The sequence below is a fragment of the Octopus bimaculoides genome, chromosome Z (genome assembly GCF_046866305.1).
Source record: "Octopus bimaculoides isolate indiv1 chromosome Z, ASM4686630v1, whole genome shotgun sequence".
Classification (NCBI taxonomy): domain Eukaryota; kingdom Metazoa; phylum Mollusca; class Cephalopoda; order Octopoda; family Octopodidae; genus Octopus; species Octopus bimaculoides.
Window position 1 is genome coordinate 3153106 of NC_142944.1, and position 23627 is coordinate 3176732.

Below are 23627 nucleotides of genomic sequence, written 5' to 3' on the forward strand. Positions count from 1 at the left end.
GACTACTAAAAGAGGAAATTGCAAGAATGTGGACTATGAGGAGAGTGTCTGTCATTCCAGTAGTTCTAAGGGCACTCAAGGCACTAGGAACCAAGTTTGAGAAATATGTCAGAGAAATCGGAATTGATACGAGAGCAGAGCAAACCCCCAAAAACTGCTCTGCTGGGGACAGCTAGGATTTTGAGATTGGTACTTGGATGTTAAATGCATCCCACGATAAATAACAACCAAGTATCAAAGCTTGTAATGTACAGAAAGAGACCCTGTGAGACCTCTGAAAGCAACCTGCTGTCCGTTCTCAGAGAATCTACCAGAACTAACAAGACCGAACGTTCTGAGGAGAAAAACAGCAACAATAACAACAACAACAGCAACAACAACAACAACAACAACAACAACAACAACAACAACAACAACAACAACAACAACAACAACAACAACAACAATGTCTTTATTGGTTACAAGGGTCGCAAAAATTAATTAGGACAGTACAATGAGAAAGGACATTGGGGACTTATAGAAACACGTTAAACAACAAAACAATAACAATCCTCAAGAAAATTATAGCAACAAAATTTTTCCATAAGGAGTACCATCCATGGCTAAGCAAAGAACTCCAGAAATCCTGGATCACACCGATCACTAGGAGACGCTCCTTCCACATTTTATCCGTCCTATAGGCTAGTCTCACTTACTCGGGCTAGCTTCATCACATTCATCCACCATTCAACAAATTTACTTTAGGGTGGCACCTCTCTATTTACCCTCACTATTTCATGTGAAACTTAAAATGACGATGAGAGGTTTGACCGAAGATAAAAGTGCCTGTCTACAAATTTTTCAGTCTCGTCCACCAGACAGCCACTTCTGCCGTAGCCATCATGTAGAAGAAAACTAATTACCTGTCTTCCCTAGCCAATGGAAGGCGGCGTGGGTTCCGTGCAAGCAGGACGGTTACTTCGTTCTACACGCATTTCGGATAGGCCCGGCTGACAGTATTACCATACCTGCAGATTATATCGCGAACAGGCTACAACCCCAGTAGCACAACTAAGTCAGAAATTTCTGGAAATCGTTCATAGGCCCAGCACCGAAAGTCCTCCGGAACAGGCAAGCCAGTTGAACTCCATGTAACGGTTGTTGGCAGCTAAATGAACCGTCAGACCAGTGTGATTTATCCCCTCCACACTAAGTGTAAGAGCAAGCGTTCCAGTCTGATCAGCCACGAAGTAGGACAAAGCAAGACACCCAGGCGGTAGTTGATGACGGATGCGATGTAGGCGTTTGTCACCTCAACTCTACGTTTCAGAGATAGCTCACCTCAACCCATTTCTGAGTGAGATTAGCTAACCTGCTAATTACCTTGCCTCAGGTTTTGTCCAGCTGGAAGTTAGGACCTAACCAGAAGCCGAGAAATTTAACCGGTCTTTCAGTCTAGCATTCCACTACACGAATGGGTGGTGTAGATTTACCTCATAGTCCACATTCCATGCTTCGGACCTTCCGGCTTTTCTTGTCTGATTTTTGCTCCGATCACCGCTTTGTACTCTGTCAGATGTGGTTAGTATCCGATACTATTACGGTGACGTCGTGCGCATATACTGACACATCTCTTCCACATTGTAGTTCATATGGGATGCCCCTCGAAACTTCTAATTTTCGCAATTGTGACTCGAGCAGCAGTAAGTAATGTATAAGCGAGATAGAACGGTTTCGACGTATCGAACATGATACCGATCGGTTCCGATTGATGGCCATTTACTCTAACCACCGAGCAGATATCGCTGTACATTACAGTGTTCCAACTTTTGAACATTTTACTTTGTTTCCACGGTGTGCCTCTGCATCTCGGGCCCATCAAACGAATTTTGTTCCCCCATACTTTAAAACACAAGATTAAGTTCTGACAACACAACCTTCGTACTTCGTGCTGAAGAATTGGCCAAGGGTCAAACTTGCTGCCAGTACGACATATCTTCTAGGTTCCTAACTAGCTCTCCTTGAACTCTAGAATTTTCTACTGCTACATTCTTACTGAAACTTATCAATTCTATATTATTTACATCTGACGGATATTTGTCCTCATCTCATTTGTTGTTAACACAACGTTTCAGCTGATATACCCTCCAGCCTTCATCAGATGTCTTGGGGAAATTTCAAACCTGGGTTCTCATTCCAAACATATTTTTCGATGTTGTTATTGTTATTATTATTATTATTATTATTATTATTATTATTATTATTATTATTATTATTATTATTATTATTATTATTATTATTATTATTATTTTTCTTTTTATTCAGGCCACTGTCATATGCCACTACGCCTATGTCTCACGGGCATATGGCGTTGTGGTTAAGAGCGCGGGCTACTAACCTAAAGATTGCGAGTTCGATTCCAAGAAGTGACCTGAACAACAACAACAACAACAACAACAACAATAATAATGATAATAATAATAATAATAATAATAATAATAATAATAATAACAACAACAACATGGAAAAATACCTTAGGAATGAGAACCCAGGTTCGAAATTTCCCCCAAGACACCTGATGAAGGCTGGAGGGTATATCAGCCACAACGTGTTAACAACAAAACAAGATGACGACAAATATCCGTCGAATGTAAATAATGCAAATAATGTAAATAATGTACATAACTCCTCATCTCTTAAATATAGAACTGTATTATCAATTCTAATCTAGTAGCTCTCTTCAAAGTTAAGCATCATTGGTTTTTGACGACTGCCTCCGTTAATACTCGCCTAAATAGTTTGCTAATTTAGTCTCTTTAAGCTTGGCGTGCCGGGAAAGGGATGTTCTGTTTTCTGTAACGTATCAAACCACACATTTGTGATCTTTTTTTCCGACCAATTTGAATTGTGAATACTCTATGGCAGCTCTATCTGCTGGCCTACAGGATTCTCTGACTAGATACGATCTGGAACATCCGATACTGGCACATTCGGGAAATTCTGAACAGATGTGCGAGGCTTTCGTAACCACCTCTCCGATCAGCTCATAATCCCAACATGCATTCAAGATAGCGTTCCAAACGCCCAATAACACAAAAGAGTGGGACGTTCCGAGGAAAACCTCTAGACCGTGAAGATATCTGGTTGCTCAGCCCCTGTCGGGGTTTAGACATCTGTCAGCGTGAATGCATTCTCTTCGCTGCTGCTCATATTTAGGACCGTCCGAGTCTAAGAAACTCGACCGCCTCTCAAGACCCAGGCTTTTCTGAAACAACATTGTCATTTCGTCTCCCATTGCAAGTCATTAAAAAATGTGCGCCATAGCTAGTGTGTTGGAAATAGCCTCGCTGATTGCTATTACACCCATTGCTAGTGACCTGAGGTCATAGAGCAGACGTCCCTGTTTTCAGAGTGACTTAGGCTATGTACATTTATGCAACCTATTGTTAAAGCTGCCATGATGGTAGGAAAGAAGGGAAGAAGAAAATAGTGTCACCTACCTGGATGATTTTCCTTTAGGTAATCGGTTGTATAAAAATCCTTTCTTTGTGTATAGAACTCGTTGGGAAAACCCAAAGTAGCCTGTTCAAGGTCATGATGCTAGAGTTTCCGACGTCATTCAGGAAACTCTCTCTCATCTCCCAAACTGTATCTATTGGCAGCCTTACTAATTTCAGATCCTTCGAGATTTTCCCTGTACTTTTATTGAACGCATTCCCTTTCACTGTCTATATGTCTCGACTTTGTGCAAAGCAAGATAGCAGTTCTTTATTTTTCCTTCTTACTGGAACAAAGTCGGAAGACGGTGCAATTTGTTGTTGTTGTGGGAGGAGTATTTAGTTAGAGTTATTTTTACTCTATTTGTTGATGAGTTTGTATGTTTGCTCGTTTTTCTCTTGCGTGTTCGCTGTTGCTTCATTTATGCATTCTTTTTGTTGCAGTTAGTAGAGGTTTGTGGTAGTGATGCTGTACTTGTTGCTTAGAGTTAATGTCGTTTTGTGCGTGCTCCCTCTTTTCTTTTTGATTTTTTTCAGTTCTTTTTTATTTTACTTTTCTTACCCTACCCCATCACCAGAGGAGTGGTTGAAAGACTTCAATTTGGATGGGTGCTAGGGCATTTCTTTTGTGCATGCAGGAGGGGGAATAGGGTCAAAGGAAAAGACAATGTTCTTTTGGAATGTTCCCTCGGCGGGATTATTTTATCATAGTCATTATTTTTCTCAAACTTCAGTTGCTGGAAAATTTGATATCAATGTTGTTGGTGGTACAGCTATTACTGTGGTACAGCTATTACTTGCTATTGCTGCTGTTGGTCCAGATACTGTTATTGTAATTCAATTTTTCTTTGCTCCTATTGTTGCTACAGCTTCTATTGTTGAACACTGTTGTTGTTATTGCAGCGATGGTGTCAGTAGCAATGAGACACTCTGTTTGCGTAGGAAGAATGCTCTGAAATTGTCAGTTGTTCTACAGGCACTACACCTTGGCTTTCCGCTCTCCAAAATTACTAATAGTTCCGCCCTATTCGGAAGAGGGAGATGAGGTCTGAGATCTTATCTAGATGCCCAAGATTTCACATGGAGAAGATCCTCCTTTGTGGTTCTCATAGCAGTCTCCTGTCTAATCCTCTTCGCATCCAGGTTCATTCCTTTCCAACACAATGCAGGCCAATATCCACCTGAGATCTCGCCCGTATTGTTACCTTTACCGCCCTTCTTCCCAAATACGTGGGGAAGAGAGCGAAATTCACTCTGCAGCGAGGATCCCGACCATACCGAACTGCCTTGTCCTAGATGCATCTTCGATGTCTTACCTTACTTCGTGAAGAACTCATTCTACTGAGCGTTAGCTCCTGCCTCCAGGCAATGAGTTGTTTAATCCACGGAATGATAAACAGTAGCCTTTCTAGCAAGCTCTCCCCTTCTCCACCTCGATTTTAAAAAATTCAGCGGCGTTTTCTAATTTCACCCGTTCTATAGAAAAGAGATTACATCATTCCCTTGCATCATTCCTACTCCAGCGAACGAAGTCTGGTAATTGTTGCTGCTGTTGTTACTTATGGTTTGTAATTTGTGCGGCGTTATTGCTGTCGTCGTTGTTTTTTCTGGTGTTGCCTTTGCTTTTGAAACTTTCACCTCGTGCTGAGGTGATTTTTGTTTCTGCTGATGCACTTAGTTGTTATAATGGTGGTAGTGGTGGTGGTGGTGGAAATGGACACTCCTCTCCTATAGGTATTTCTTTGAACTTTGTTTGACATGACCATTGCTAACGATTCTCTAGCTGACATCTACAGCTGTTGTTGGTGTTATATTTGCCGTATGCGTCTGTCAGGCTTGTTCTGTCACTACGACTGCTGAGGGTGGAGTGACAATGAAGCTGGTGATGTTTGAGTTGAGGTAAGAGGGTTAGTTTCCATTCAGTGTCGTAGTCTGACGAATCATTTCCTCGTCTAACAAATCATTTAGTTTAGTTGGCGTGTTTTGGTGTCTCCGCGATTTTAGACATAAACATTAACAATATGCTAAATATTTTTGTTATAAGAAAGGTGCCATTTAAAGCCTAAACTTACTGTTGCCCTCTTCATGTAGTGGAGCAGTGGAATAGGGGGCTCTTATTTAACGAAGTGTCCAGTAAACATTAAACAAAACATTGTATTTCAAATTAAAGCGACTAACCGTTTACGACCCAAAATGAAGCATATACAACAACAACGAAAACAACAGCAATAACAACAGCAACAAGAAGAAGAACAACAGTACTTCTTTCAAGTTTTTGGCACGAGGTCAGGAAATTTAGGGAGAAGAGGTTAGTCAATTACCTCAGTATTTTATGGACCACAAAATGATAGAAGGAATAATTTTTCGTCAGCAGAATTTCAGCTCTGAAGAAATACTGCTAAGCACTTTGTTATATGCAATGAGGATTCTGTCGCTTACCGCCTTAATATAATGATAATAATAATAATAATAATAATAATAATAATAATAATAATAATAATAATAATAATAATAATAATAATAATAATAATAATAAATAATGATAATAATAAATAATGATAATAATAAATAATGATAATAATAATAATAATAATAATGATAATAATAATAATAAATAATGATAATAATAATAAATAATAATAATAATAATAAAACTACTGAACAATAATAATAATAATAATAATAATAATAATAATAATAATAATAATAATAATAATAATAACGAGTTCTGAAATGGGTTATATGGAAACACTATGATGCAAAGAATGGATGCCAAGTGGATAGAAACCATCAAGATAGAATTATTACCATAAGCACAATCGATGTGAAGAATCAAGTGGCTAAGGTAAGCTTCCGGTCCAGATGGGAATCCATGGTTTTTAGTTGAGGAGATGTGATTCATGAAAGACTGGCAACTCAATTGAATGAATGTGTCAAGAGAAGTGCTGTTCCCTCTTGGATGGTAACAGGAAAGACACCACTTGTAATCAAAGATAGAAATTAGGGGAATGTTGTGGGATAATTACCGTTCTATAGCATTTCTGAACATTATATACGGAAGGTACTTACTGGAATATTTGCGGAAAAGACTTACAATTGTCTTCTATAAGGAGGAATGTTACCAAGAAAAAAAATGTAGGAAGAGACGTCAAGATACCAACAATCACTTGGTTACCGATAAGACAGTTTTGAGGCATTGTAAAAAAAATATCATACCAACATTTCTATCACCTGGACGAACTTTACGAAGGCATATGATGTGGGGCTTCATTTTTAGATTGTTGACTGCCAGCAGATGTTTGGTATTGCAGACAACATCACAAATTTTCTTCTGCTAGGATAGAAGAAAATTTGTGATGTTGTGCTCGAGCAATGTATCCCTTAGAGAAGTAGAAATTAAAGAGGTATCTTCTGACTTGTTTCATTATTTCTATTTTTCATAGCACTTATATTTATAACACTGACATTTAGGAAAGTTAAAATGAGTTTGCAATGTGGAAAGTAAGGGCCATTCATAAACCACTTTCTGTTTATGGATCACTTGAAACTGATGGGAAAGTCTGAAAACTAGATAGATTCTTTGGTTAAAACAGTCCAGATATGTAGCATTGGTATTGGATTTGGGATTTCCAAATGCTCATTGCTAAATATGAAAAGGGAAGAAAGCTCCTTATAGTGGATTACGGCTGCCATTGAGAGAAACTATAGAGAACCAAAAGGTAGTGGGTGCAAGTATTTGGAGTTTTTAGAACAGGATGAAATTTTACATGGAGAACAATTAGAGAGGCATTTAAAAAGAGTAAAAGTGATTCTAAAATCTAACTTGAATGCAAGAAATCTAGTCACTGCAATAATATCTGCGCGTTTGCTGTGGTTAGTTATAGTGCGTCCATTCTTAAGTAGACTGAAGAAGAAATATAAAAGTTGGACAGAAAGACGAGAAAGTTGTTGGGAGCTTTGCACTTTAAAGAAAATATAATAGATTGTACATAAAAAGAAAGTATGGTGGTATCGGTCTCATCAGTGTGGATTATTGTATAAGCAGAGAAAGAACGCTTGCAGAATATCTGGTAAACAGTGACGAGGAGTTGCTACAATATTCAGTAGAAGATAAAGGTATAAATGCAAATGAAATGTTTGGTAAGGAAGAATTTAACGAAAGGCATGAAGAAAAGATCTGGAAATGAGAATGCATGATCGATTCGAACGAGACGCACAGGATATCAAGGATAAAGCGATTTCAAGGTGATTTGAAGTGTGTCGCTGAAAGCCTTATAAATGTACCACGTGACCAAGCTCTTGCTACGAATTCTGTGAAGTAACATCTACAAGACTTCTGACTCACAGAAATGCAGACTCTGTGAAAAGAACATGAATATTATAACCTACTTGGTAAGTGGATGTGAAAGCCTGGCGCAAAAAAGAATCAAAAGCACTGCCATGGTAAAGTCTGTTTGTACCTTCATTGGTTTTTATGTTGTAAATATCAATACGAAGTGACAAAGAATTGGTATCAGCATGTGCCTAGTAAAGTAACGCAGGAGGATGGGAAAGTGATTGATCATTACCGACCGAGTATGATTGTATTGAACAAGAAAGACAAATATTTTCAGATCATTGACGTCGGCATAACAAATGACATGAATATTGTAAGCAAAAAGGTTTCAAAAATACTCCGGATTAAAATTGTGATCAGAGCATAAGGATCAATACCTTTGAAACTTCAAGACTTCTTGTTTGGTTCTGCGCACATTAGAAGGAGAGTATTATCTGTTTGACATTATTATCTGTGATTTGACAGTTAAATACTGCGGTGGATTTTCCATCTACACTGGTTGGCAAAAGTGATAACAATGATAGTGATGATAATGATGATGACGATGGGGTGAAAAAGATGATGATGATGATAAGGATGATGATAATGAGGATTTCAAAAATATATAAATTCCTACTTGTCCTTCGATATACTTTAAGACAATATTCAAGGGCATACGCATATACATAACCAGATGCACTAACACGCGCACATACACACACACCACACACACACACACACACACACACACACACACACACACACACACACACACACACACTTACATACACGCACATGCACACACACATGCGCACACACGTCATACGTATTTAATTACGATTAAACTTTGAATAAAGATAGACGTCTACTTTACAAAATTAACTGGCATGACTGATAAGTACGACCTTAGAACAACATTTCGACAAGTGAAAATATAATTAAGATAATATCTAAACTAAAAGCTACAGTCACTCATTAATATATAGTTGGATCATTAACATCGTAAGTTGTAAGTCATCCAGAAATGTGTTGTTGTTTCTTAAGTCAATCTAAAGCCGATCAGCATACTTCATTTTATGTCAGGATGTGTTATTTCACTTCTTTCGCATTATTATGCAATATATCTACCAACATTCTTCTATCTCTCTTTGATGCACATATATACACTCATTCGAATACACACGCGGACGCACACACACATACACGTATATGTAGTTACACATGCTCACACACATACGCTCTCACACACATACACACACACGTGCAAATTCTAGGCAGATTGTCGTCGATATTGTTACCTCAGCTTCTAAATACTATTTGCCTTGTGTCATTTTTTTTCGTTGGTCGTTTAAATACTATTACAATTCGGACGTTAAATGCTGAAGTTATTAACTGCTGTGAATGGATATACAAGTAGGAAAAAGATTACAGACAATTGAAGCCAATTAAAGCATCTCGACCATACTTTGTTTCGGATGAATATCTGCATAATCATCGCCTCTCGTTTTTGCACCAGCAAACAACCTTAGCAATGAACATATTCTCTTCAGATCATACACTAATGTCCTAAAAAGAATGGAAGACACATCAGATAATCGATTCTTAGATATACTTTGACTGATAAAAAAGGATGTAGTTTATTACTCATCTGCAACATTAACAGAACAACAATAAATGTTAGAAGAACAATGTATTAAATTTACCTTTAGGATATACTAGATGTGGAATTAAATTATTTCCTGATTGGCTTGGAAATAAAATGATTCGTAATCAACTCGACGTGAAGAGTTAAAAGAAATTTAACAATGAAAGTAATATCCACAAAGTAACAACTTACAGATATTTCAATGAGAGTAATATTGGTTTCAAGTTTTGATCCCCCAAAGTCAGCAATATAACGGGGTGGTAAGTCGATTATATCGAACTCAGTGCTCAACTGATACTTATTTTATCGACCCCGAAATGATAAAAGGAAAAGTCGACCTCGGTGGAATTTGAACTGAGAACGTAAGAAAACGACAAAATGCCGCTAAACATTTTGTCCGGCGTGCTAATGATTCCACTGGCTTGCTTTAATGGTAATAGTTTAAAATTTTAGTAGAAGCTTAGCGAATTTTTGGTGAGAGGGTGTGGACCGATTGCATTGATCTCAGTACTTTTATCGAACATGAAAGTATGAAAAGCAATGTAGTAGTAGTAGTAGAAGTAGTAGTAGTAATGACAAAAACAACAACAAGAAGAACAATAACAACGATGATGATGAATTTGATGTGAAACCCCAGGTTGCTGTCTGCTCTTACGGAATTAGTTGGAGCAAATGAAGTCGAAAGCTCTAAGTGAAATGTATGATAATAATAATAATAATAATAATAATAATAATAATAATAATAATAATAATAATAATAATAATAATAATAATAATAATAATAATAATAAAGATCCCCAACTTCTGGTTAAAACACCTGCCAGGAACACATAAAAAGCTGGCAGAAAACTTTAACAACCATACTAGCAGAGCCAGAGACAATGCCTGAATGGCTCACGAAAGGGAAAACCATCTTAATCCCCAAATCCACGGAAACGGAGAAACCACAAAACTATAGACCTATAACCTGTCTCCCTACGATCTACAAAGCCTTTACTGCAATAATATCGCAGAGATTGAGTAAGCACCTGGAAAATAACAACCTGTTTCCAGAAGAGCAGAAGGGATGCTGCAAGGGCTCATACGGCTGTAAAGATCAATTATTGATCAATAAAGCCATAACTGAAGACAGCCGCAGAAAGAAGAAAGGCCTCAGTATGGACTAGGTGGACTAGCAAAAGGCTTTCGACAGTGTTCCCCATACGTGGATTCTGGAAACACTAGCCATAAACAAGGTGGCACCAGTTATTATAAAATACATAAGGCACTCAATGAACAAATGGCAGACAGTGCTACAGCTCCAAACAAAAGAGGGACTTGTGAAAACGAAAGCCATCCCCATTAGAAGAGGAATATTCCAGGGAGACACGCTCTCTCCACTCCTGTTCTGCCTGGCACTCACACCTTTAACTGAATTGCTCAATAGAACTGGATGCGGTTACAAATGCTACGGGAAAACAGTCAGCCACCTTCTATATATGGATGACCTAAAATTATATGCTAAAAATGACAAAGAGCTAGAAACACAACTACAGACAGTACACAGCTTTACCAAGGAAATAGATATGAAATTCGGATTAGAAAAATGTGCCAAAGCAACCCTGAAAAGAGGAGAATTAGTTAAAAGTAGCAATATAACACTAGATAAAGCCAATGAAATAAGAGAACTAGACGAAAGCCAACCATACAAGTATTTAGGAGTCAATGAACTAGATAGGATACAACATACACAAATGAAAGAAAAAATAAAGAAAGAGTACTATAGACGAGTTAGATCAATACTAAAAACAGAGCTCAATGCTAAAAACAAGATAACGCACAGAAGGTGGCAGGGGTCTTATACAGCTAGAAAACTATTATGAAATAACCACTATAGGACTGCAAAAATACCTACTCCAGAAGCAAGGAAAACTAATACAAATAGTCACAAAACACGAGCAAAACAAAAAACTGTTTTCAGTATTTAAGGAAGCTGACAAATACAAACAAGAAATCAATCTACCTAACAAATACGAAGAAGAAGAAGAAGAAGAAGAAGAAGAAGAAGAAGAAGAAGAAGAAGAAGAAGAAGAAGAAGAAGAAGAAGAAGAAGAAGAAGAAGAAGAAGAAGAAGAAGAAGAAGAAGAAGAAGAAGAAGAAGAAGAAGAAACAACAAAAGCTATAAAACAAATGAAATCCAAATTAAAACTAGAACAGCAACGGACCATGATAAAACGATGACAAGAAAAGCCCCTACATGGTAAATACCGGGCTAAACTAAATGCAAAAGAAATAGACAGAGAAAAATCCCAGCAATGGTTGAGAAGCTCAGGACTCAAAGCAGAGACTGAAGGATTTTTAATTGCAGCACAAGACCAAAGCGAAGTTGTTTATTTATCGACCCATCATGCCCATTTGATTCCAGATGGCAAAGAAATAGGAAGGAAAAATACAATCCCTTAAAATTTGAAATAGGAAGAATTTGGAGTATGCAAACAGTGAAAGTAGTCCCTATAATAATTGGTGCATTGGAAACAGTGAGCAAAAATACCTACTCCAGAAGCAAGGAAAACCAATACAAATAGCCACAAAACACGAGCAAAACAAAAAAACTGTTTTCAGTATTTGAGGAAGCTGACAAATACAAACAAGAAATCAATCTACCTAACAAATACGAAGAAGAAGAAGAAGAAGAAACAACAAAAGCTATAAAACAAATGAAATCCAAATTAAAACTAGAACAGCAACGGACCATGATAAAACGATGACAAGAAAAGCCCCTACATGGTAAATGCAAAAGAAATAGACAGAGAAAAATCCCAGCAATGGTTGAGAAGCTCAGGACTCAAAGCAGAGACTGAAGGATTTTTAATTGCTGCACAAGACCAAAGCTTCCCCACCAGAAATTACCAAAAACATATAATGAAAAGAAACATAACAAGTAACTGTAGAATATGTGGAGATGGACAAGAAACAATAAATCATATTATCTCTGGCTGACCAGTCCTGGCTAAGAAGGAATATATTCACAGACACGACAGAGCTGGGATCTATATACACTGGAAGCTATGCCAACACTATGGAATAACAACAGAAAAAAGATGGTATAAACACATGCCAGAAAAGGTCACAGAAAACGAGAAAGCAACCATACTTTGGGATATGCCAATACACACAGATAGAGAAATTAGGGCAAATAGACCAGATATAGTGCCTTAGGTATAATAAAAAAATATTCAGACAAATACATAACAAAAACACCAGGACTTACAAATATATATAACATACAGAAAATTGCACTACTGGGCACGGCACACATCCTACGCAAAACACTTTCAATACAGTAACCATTAGAGCATCTCAGCAAACCACAGCACATACCGAAGGCGCACAGAGCTGCGCTCAGTAGTGAAGTGAAAGCACGTTATAAAAATAAAACTACTGAACAATAATAATAATAAAATGCCCTGATGCAGTACCAAGTGGTGGCTCTCATGGCTTCTGATCTTAACGGGTAGTCATGGTGGGTATACTGGGATCCGTATATTTGTACCCCAGTGTCACTTTGATGGCATGCACTGCTCTCTCACTCACTCAATAATAATAATAATAATAATAATAATAATAATAATAATAATAATAATAATAATAATAATAATAATAATAATAATAATAATAATAATAATAATAATAATGTATCTGTCAAGACTTACCAAACATCTGGACAAGTATAAAGATCTTGAAATAGAAATTGGCAAAATGTGGAATCTCAACCCTAAAACAATACCTGTTGTCATAGGTGCCCTAGGAATGATAGCAAAAGGGGCTGATTGCTACCTAGCTCAGATACCAAGAAACCTCAAAATGGCAGAAATTCAAAAGATAGTACTCATGGAAACTGCCCATATCCTACGTAAGATACTGTCTATGTAATCTCAAATTTTAAAAGGAACCAATTTTTAAACAAACTAATTTTCTTATGTTTTCTTAAACATTCTCTAGAATAATACTATGTATAAAACCAAATATATGACACCCTAGGCATAACACCAAGAGGAACCTGTTGTTTCTTGAGGTCTCTGGATGAGATCTGGTGCCAACTTGTACAAATACAAAGCAAAAGTCAAACATAATAATAAAGTAGTTATAGGAGCACTCGTCGCACTAACGACCAAGTTCGAGAAATGTATCAAAGAAATCGGAATTGATATGAGAGCAGAGCAAGCCCCCAAAACTGCTTTGCTGGGGACAGCTAAGATTTTGAGATTGGTTCTTGGATGTTGAATGTCAGCCAAGATAATTAGCAACAAAGAATACAATGTGCGTAAAGAGACCCTGTGAGACCTCTGGCTGCTGTCCGCTCTCAGAGAACCTACCAGAACAAAGAAGACCGAACGTTCTCAAAAGTTAAATGATAATAATAATAATAATAATAATAATAATAATGATGATGATAATGATGATGATGATGATAATGATGATGATAATGATGATGATGATGATGATGATGATGATGATGAGGATGATGATGAGGATGATGATGATGTTGATCCATTGGGTGCTCTGTAGAAACCACGGCCTACAGAGAGCAAAGGCGTGCTATGTGCAAACCCTAGAAGGGGTCACTGAGAATGAGAATTGCAAAATCCTGTGGGATACAATGATCCAGTGTGATCACCTGAGCAGACATCGGAAACCGGATACTGTCATGGTGAAAAAAACAGAAATAACATGCGTGGTAATCGACATAACATGCCTCGGTAACAGCAGGATCAAAGAGAAAGAAGAAGGAAAAATAAACAACTATGACGATTTGAAGTGGAAGATACAAAGGTTGTGATAAATGAAGAAAGTAGATGTGATAGCAATAGTAATTGGTGCAGTTGGAAGTATCAGCACTCAATCAACACTATAAGCAACAAGAAGAGAAGAAAATACAACGTAAATACAAAATTACAGAAGAAGGTATACCTGAGGTAAAAAAAAAAAAAGTTAAAGCATTAGATCCTCACTAAAACACAAAGAATCAGCCGATATGAGAAACGCCAACGCTTCTTTGAACAAAACAAACAGTTCATCTCCAACCCCAAAAGATTCTACCAGAACTTGGCAAAAAGAAAATAGATATCAATGCAGCACCACCAGCAGAATTTTGGAAAGTAATATGGTCGGCGAAAGAACAACCTCAGAAAAGATCTATCAAAATGACAAACACAGCACCTGAGCAAACCTGGACTCCTATAACAACTGAAGAGGAGGTCACCCAGGCACTGCAAAAACAAAGCAACTAGAAGGCACTCGGGCGCGAAAAGATTCCCAAATTCTGGTTAAAATATTTAAGAAGAATACATAAAATGCTGACTGAGAAATTTAATGAAATACAAGCCATAGACAATGCCTGAATGGTTCACGAAAGGGACTACTATCCTAGTTCTCAAATCCACGGAACCGGCAAACCCACAAAATTACAGACCGATAACTTCTCTCCCGACAATTTACCAAGTCTTTACTGCAATGATATCGCAGATAATGGGCAAATATCTGGAAGAAAACAACCTGTTTCCAGAAGAACAGAAAGGAAGCTGAAAGGGCTCATACAAATGTGAAGATCAGCTATTGATCAATAAAGCCATAACTGAAGACAGCCATAGGAAAAGAAAGTCTAAGTATAGCTTGGATCGATTGTCAAATGGCTTTTGATAATATTCCCCACACATGGATCCTAGAAATACTAGCCATGAACAAGGTAGCATCCATAATCATAGAATAAATAAAACATTCCATGAATAAGAGGCAAACAATGCTTCAGCGACAGACAACTGAGGGACTCTTAAAAACCAAAGCATTCCCTATTAGAAGAGGAATATTCCAGGGAGACACGCTCTCTCCAATCCCTTTTTGCTTGGCGCCGACACCCTTATCTCACTTGCTAAACAAAACTGGATGTGGACACAACTATAACGGCAAAATAATCGACCATCTCTTGTATATAGATAATCTAAAACTGTACGCTGCGAAAGATAAACAGCTGAAAACATTACAATAGGCAGTACATGGATTTACCAAAGAAATAAACATGAAATTTGGCGAAGAAAAATGTGCCGAAGCAACCTTGAAAAGAGGAAATTTAGTGAAGAAAAACATTACACTAGATAAAGCAAATGAAATAAGAGAATTACACAAAAGCCAGACATACAAATATTTAGGAATCAATGAACTAGATACAATACAACACACACAAATAAGAAATGAATAATACAGATGGGTTAGATTAATACGGAAAACAGAGGTCAATGCAAAAAACAAGATAATGGGTATTAACACTCTATCCGTTTCACTTATAAGTTACAGCTACAGTATTCTTAACTAGACTCTAAATGAACTAATCAAAATAGACGGGAAAACAAGAAAAATAAGGACAGGATTTAGGATGGACCATCCAAAATCTGACATACAAAGGTTATATCTACAACGTATCGGGGGTGATAGAGGTCTTATACAGCTAGAAAACTATTAGAAAATAACGACCATAGGATTACAGAAATACCTACTTAAGAAACAAAGAAAACTGATACAAATAGCCACAGAACACGAACAAAACAAAAAACTGCTTTCTGTCTTTAAGGAAGCTGACAAATTAAAAAAACAACTATGAAGAAAAAGAAGAAACGACAAAAGCTGTAAAACAACTGAAATCCAAACTAAAACTGGAATAGCAACGGGTCATGATAAAACGATAGCAAGAAAAGCCTCTTCATGGCAAATAATGAGTTAAATTAAACAGAAAAGAAATAGACAAAGCAAAATCCCAACAATGGCTGAGAAGCTCAGAACTCAAAGCAGAGACTGAAGAATTTTTAATTGTAGTACAAAACCAAAGCCTCCCCACCAGAAATTACCAAAAAACACATAATGAAAAGAAATACAATAGCTGCAGAATGTGGTGATGGAGAAGAAACAATAAATAATATTGTCTTTGGATGCCCAGAAGAAAGAAATATTTATAAGTGATTGCTAAATGGTGCAACTTATTTTTTCAAGTTCCTACATTGTTTTTGGCAGATGTTACAAACTTGAAATGATTGTTATTTGCGCTAAAGTTGTGCTTCCAATGATCCTAGTCCAGAGAAATTTTCGATGTTCATTCAAATCTTTTCTTTTATCTTTTACTTGTTTTAGTCTTGGGCTGCGGTCATATTGGGGCACTGCTTTGAAGAGTTTAGTCGAACAAATTGACCCAAGTTCTTATTTTAAAACCTGATACTTTTTCTATTGGACTCTTGTGCTGAGTCGCTAAGTTACGAGAAATAAGCAAATCAACAACTGTTGTCAAGTGGTAGTGGGGTACATACACAGACAAACATACATATATATATATATATATATATATATATATATATATATATATACACACACACACACTCCCTCTCATACATACATATATATATGTATATATATGTATATATATATATATATATATATATATATATATATATATATATATATATATATATATATATATATATATATTTATCTTGCTAAATAGCTTGAAACCATGGTACAGAGTATAGACTGGTAAAAATGTTTTTATTTTTCATTCTCTTTCGAAATTATCCCTATTTTTGTGGTATAGAGTTTTTTGCTGCTCTTTCTAGCGGGTTAGATGTCCTATTATAGGCATCTCTATATTTTAAATGAATAATATATATATAGTCTATTGACTAATTTTTTATTCTCGCTGGACCACTGGTGGTAAATTAAATTTCTAAAATTTCTTTTGCTGCCCTATGATTAATAATGATATTATATTTTTTGGCTAATTTCTGAAAGAAAATCGGCATTTGTCTTACATTTACTGCTGATTAGTTAATGCGCACATGCGTGGTTAATTTTTGAGAAATTAAGCTTGTAAACTCGAGTCAGTTTCTTTCCTTGGCTCATGTTTACACGCTAATCCGGAACTCTGCTGACGAAAGCTCCCGAGTTAGATATATTTTTATCTTGCTAAATAGCTTGAAACCATGGTACAGAGTATAGACTGGTAAAAATGTTTTTATTTTTCATTCTCTTTCGAAATTATCCCTATTTTTGTGGTATAGAGTGTTTTGCTGCTCTTTCTAGCGGGTTAGATGTCCTATTATAGGCATCTCTATATTTTAAATGAATAATATATATATATATATATATATGTATATATATTCATACGACGAGCTTCTTTCAGTTCCAGTCTATCAAATTCTCAAGGTTTCAGCCTACCCAGTGCTCTAGTAAAAGATACTTGCGCAAGGTGCCGTATAGTGGGACTGAACCCGAAACCGTGTGCTTGGGAAGAGAACTTCGTACCACACAAACATGCCTCCGTCTAAAGTGAAGTGTTTCCCGTAATCTTGAGAGGAACCTGAATATCTCATAATCTCAAACGTTCGTCATTAAATCTGAGGTGTTTTGGATAAGCGAGAATCATGCGTTTGATAAAAAAAAAAATAACCCACAAAATTGACTATTTATTGTTTGTAATTTCAGAGAAGATAAACATAATTTCTACCATTTAAACGCTTCTTTAAACATTTGAAATTAGGTTTATATTTTCTAGCTTTCCTGTATTAAGCTTACAAGTATTTACGTCACATGAATTAAAGAAAACATGAAATAATAAATATCTTTTGAAGTACAAACATAAGCTGCGATAACACATTATATTGTAAGATTTTATCATCATTCAGAATATGCCCGCTGGCGATGACTCTACATGAAAAAATTGCCTTATTTTGAATTTTTATCATGCTAAAATATATTTTTATTTACATACCTAACGGCAAAATATCAGCTGCAAAATTTAAGTAAATTACAGTTCTTTACTTATCCATTATGTGAATTCTATGCTTATTTTAATTAATATTTAATATTAAGCTTAAGCTGATATAAATCAAAATCGATTCGATGGAACCCTATAACATTGTCATTCATATTAACTGTCAATACTAGCAATTATAATCTCATTTCGATGAATTTATTGATGTATTAATAATTGATCTTTGTCTGCGTAGATATCCGAGTTAATTGAGGTATACAACTGAGAGTTTAGCGATTTCTGCCCAATCGTTGCCATCACACTGAGTCTATGCTTAAAACACTTATCCATCAAAACATAGTCTCTTTCATATACATCTTCAAATATATTAAGAGTATCAGTTTTTAGACATGCTTTACCTTGGTGAATATTTCAGTATGAATTTGCTGTTTTAAAGGTATTGTTATTAGTTAAGAAATATAAAGACAAATTATGGAAGGAAATACTCTATTTTTTGAATAAATCAAAAGATCTGTAAGGAATTGGTTCAAATATGTAAATTCTGAAAAGAAGTTTTCAACAAAATGTTTCATTGTTTGCGTTATATAATGTTCCAAAATATATGAATATATTTTTATTAAACAAAACTACATCTGTATGCAAAATAATTTAAAAAAACTTTTGGAAAAAAATTGACCTTAAAATTCTCTTTATTTGATATTCGGAAACCATCTTAATTTTACGCAAAGAAGGATTCCATCGAAAATAGCCGTAGAGTTTAATGAATTACTCTTTCTTCAAGGATACTGTGTGAATATTATAAATCATGCAGGTGTCTTGAGGTCAGGCATACGTAAGTTAAAATTATGGACTGTCGTATCGAAGAGAAAATTTACATGGAAATCGTTATGAATGGACAAAAGCATTGTTTGAATGTATAAAGGAAGCAATCAGTATGAAAAATATTCATTTAGTGAAGCATTTCAGTCTCAGATTGGAAGTAATTCACCTTATAAGAAAGTAAATTATTTTTATTCACGTGCTTCCTTGAAGTGGATATTACAGAGTTGGACCGTTCTGCTTCCCAAATAATGAAACTTGAATGAGAGAACTACAGAGTGATTATTTGTTGGAATACTTTGCAATTTTTTTACATGAATTTTGGCGAAGTACGCAAGACACGAATCTGATTGGAATAACGTAAGAGATTGGAGTTAGTGAGATAAGAGCTCGTGAGATAGGATCTATCAAGGGATACCAGTGTAAATTAGAGTAATGGCAAAATTCACAAAAAAACCTGGTTGTAGTTTTCTATGTTTACCATGAAGTTAATTTTGAACCTTGCTTATCATAATTGTATGACTGTAGTCACAAGATTATGAGCTTGGGCTTAGAAGACAATGTTTAAACGCTGGTCAACACTGAGAATATTTTTACGTAGACAGAAACAAAAACAGGCCACAAAAACAAAAAAATTCCTGAAGGAGATAATTTCCAGTCAGAATTTGGTTTGGAAAGGATTTTAAAGTAACAGATAGTAAGAAAATTTGACGTTTCGACGACACAAATATTAAAATACTGCACGTTCCTTTAGGATCTGCATTTGTAACAACAAATTCGAAAAATAGATATGATATCTCCCCTATGTCAATATGTAGCAGTCAAATACTAATGTCGTTATAATCAAGTATATCCCTCCTATAAAATTTGTGTATTTGTACTTATATTAGAATAGATATCATAATGAAAACTATTTATGATACTATATTGTGTTATAGTGTTTGTAAATTATGTATGAAACAGAAAAGGTGGTGAAAATGGATCGGTTAGGTAAATGGAAGCACATGAACCTTACTGAAAGGTTTCAGGTAGAACAATGTAATTCCTAGGTGCGAAAACTATATAACATGGATTTCAGTTGAAATCAATATCTGAATGGATAATGTGTTCAGGCTAGAATTATTAGATAAAAATCTAGCGATAATCTGTATAGTTGTTTATGTGGAAGACTGTGATAAATGTGGTTCAATTTAGAGTAGCTGGATTTGAAGTGATGGGATTATCAAGGGAATACCCAAGAATATATATTATTTGGTAGACAATTAAGTGATAAAAGATTGTTTATGTATGACTTGAAAATTGAGATAAATGTGTCAGGAGAATTCAATATTTATTCAGTAGAACAAAAGAAAGCGTAAGCGACATGTTATACGGCAACTAACGACTACGTGTAAATCTATTTAAGCCGCTGGAGTGAGTGAGCGAGTATGTATCTGTGCGTGTGTTGTGAGTGTGTGTGTGTGAGAGAGAGAGAGAGAGAGAGAGAGAGAGAGAGAGAGAGAGAGAGAGAGAGAGAAATAGAGAGGAGGAGAGGAGAAAAAGAAAGTGAGAGAAAACGTGCCGTGCTCAGAGATGTGACGTGGAGTTTAGTAATGGCGAAGTAATGAATAATGAAGGGAATGGAACCAAGTGGACACTGAAAATAATATCACTAAAGTACAGAAGTAAAGTTTTGGATGTGGATCGTATTAACATTTTTAGAGTGACGTTATACATCGAAATTTAAGCAGTAAAATAGATCCAAAGAAACTAATTAGAATTGAAAGTCTCCGTCAGATATGTGTTGTAATACAAAGAAACAAGAAAAGCGTTCACTTGCCATAAAGTCTGAAAGAATTATTTATAATAATTATTACCAAAAGACGAAAATACGTTAATGGATTTTGCAGTACCTTATTAATCACAAAACAGTTGTAAAATAAAATAATAGAGTCAAGTAAAATGTGCTCTTCAGAAGACTGCTTGAATTACAAATGTCACGTGAAAAAAGATAAACATGTTTACTTTGAAAGGTAATTTTTTTGAAATGCTAAAAAATTTATGCAACCTGTCACAGCAAGCCAGGAGATTCCTAAAAAGTGTCAAGACAAACCAGAAACAGCGAATATAACTCTAATGACCATTTCTCGGTATCGAACACCATACAAATGCATAGGAACGGCAAAAGGCATAATCAGTGTCTTCTAATGAACATTGAAGAAATGTGTCTGGTACCAAATTCTGATAAGAATGTTACCTTCCGCACAAAATATATGTTTAAGTCTGCATTATCAGAGATTTCAATTCACCAGCAACATTGGTCCTGATCAAATTCTAGCCATGGGTCTAAATCTCAGATGCGATTCATGAAATTACAGACCAATATCTACTCAGAACCACCAGAAAAATAAGGAATTCAAGATTCTATAAATGACACATAGAAAAATCTATTAAAAAGACAATTTAGCTTTTGTCCAAACTCTATCCTTTTATTTTTAGTGAAAAATCACCCGGACATACATACATACATATATACATACGCTCGTACGTACATACATGCTTTATCATATATGTATATATGCATGTGTTTATGTATATATGTATATAATTTACACATACACATATTTTTATAAGAGAACTGAAGAAGACTCGTGGTAGTCTGCGTTGGCAAGGCTTATATTATTTAGCAAAAATGACAAGGAGTTTGAAGTAATATTGCCATGTGAAAGCGAAGTTTATGACCTTACGGGCAGTGCCTTTCTTCAGAGCTAAGAATACAGAGAGAACAAAGAAATACAGAAGTAATTTGCATCTACGTTTTAGTGGCTGGGAGCAACTGATAGGGAACGCAAATCAATGCGAGAATGGATACATGAAGTGGAAATATTAGGAGAACGAAACTATGTGAAAGAGATAGAAGGAAAGATAAATAAAAAGCGGGAGAGAAGCTTGTGGGGGTACCTTAAGAGAAAAATTAAAATGAGAGGAAGTCTAAAAATAAAACCTTATCACAGTATACGGAGGGACGAAGGAGCGAGAGAGAAATATCGGTACCATGGTTCCAGTTCTGAATATAAAATGTTGCTCCAGTTTTTTCAATTGCATCCGGTTGTGGGTCCTGGTTCAGAAATGCAAAGGTTTTCAGGAGCGTGGAACCACCTCTTAGTCACTATTGTTTTCAGGTCTGCAACTGACCCAGAATAGAAACACTTGTCAGGATCACAGCTGTAGTTTAACTAACATATGTGATGGCGATCCATCTCAGCACAGGGACACAGAAATGGTGGGTGTCAGGGCGTACAGAAAAACAACAAGGAGTGAGGGAACCCTAGCAACTGTCGCAACATCCTTCTAGGAGAGGGACGTTCATGTAAAACCAGCAGTTTCACGTAGTTGCTGGCGATTTTGCTTAGGACTGTCACGAGGCGCTAATCACAGAGATCCAGAGAGTGATATACGCGTTGTACAAACGTTTGTCACTATATTGCAATGATGTACAGATGTCTCTTTATGGCGACCTCATTTGTCATCCCAACTACTGAAAGTCCTTTCTCAATAGAAGAGTGGTGACGAGTGCAGACCTAACCAGTTGGAAGCGCGCAGTAAGTTACAACTTTCGCCTATCATTTTTGCTTCAAACCAAGCAAATCTACAACGAGACTGAACAGTCATCTGATAGTTCATGGACGGAAAGTTAGATATGCAGTTGACAGTGAAGATGGAACAATTACTGTTCATGTATATATGCATGTATGACGTATGTATGTATGTATGTATGTATGTATGTATGTATGTATGTATGTATGTATGTATGTATGTATGTGTATGTATGTATGTATGTATGTATCTATGTATGTATGTATGCTTGTATGTATGTATGCGTGAATGTATGTATGTTTGCATGTTTGTGTATGTATGTTATAAGCTGTCCCGTCGTTAAACAACGGATGAGGGTTCCACAATTTCATGTTGATCAACAACATCAAATGATTTGTCTATAATGATCAAATGTGTTTTGTTGCACGTTAGCTCAGTCCCTCCATCAAATTGACATTGTCTGTGTGTCATGCAGGGCAACGCAAAATTAAGCATTTTGCTGATGAATACAACACACTGCCCGAACTGTGAATCGAATCCACGATTTCTCGATCGTGAATGCAACACCCTAATCACTGGGCCATACGCCTTCTCTCTCTCCCCCTCTCTCCACACACACACACACACACACACACACACACACACACACACACACACACACACACACACACACACACACACACACACACATGTATATACATTGTATGGACATGCTGATCGTGTCCTACTGTTGGCTAGCAGTAATACTCCTGCCTGATTCACTGATTCCATTCTCTGCTTGGCATGTTCCGTCTCTAGAACCAATTTTGGGTCGATATATTGCTATTAAAGTTTCCAGGGTCATTCTCTTCTTGTGGAGTTCTGTATAAGACGTGAAACTGTAAAATAGCGTTTTTTATATTTTGATTTTCTTTCATAATCCGTGTTATTCTCGTATAACGCGTTGCCATTCGCGTTGTTGAAAATATTTGGCAAAACCAACGTGAAAGTATTGCACTTATCTGC

General features: G+C 36.2%; 1 protein-coding gene across 4 annotated transcripts in view; it reads right to left on the reverse strand.

Annotated features, from left to right (window-relative positions):
- Positions 1 to 23627, reverse strand: part of LOC106884153 (voltage-gated delayed rectifier potassium channel KCNH1) — a 435108-nt gene that overhangs the window by 115841 nt on the left and 295640 nt on the right. The window lies entirely within an intron of this gene.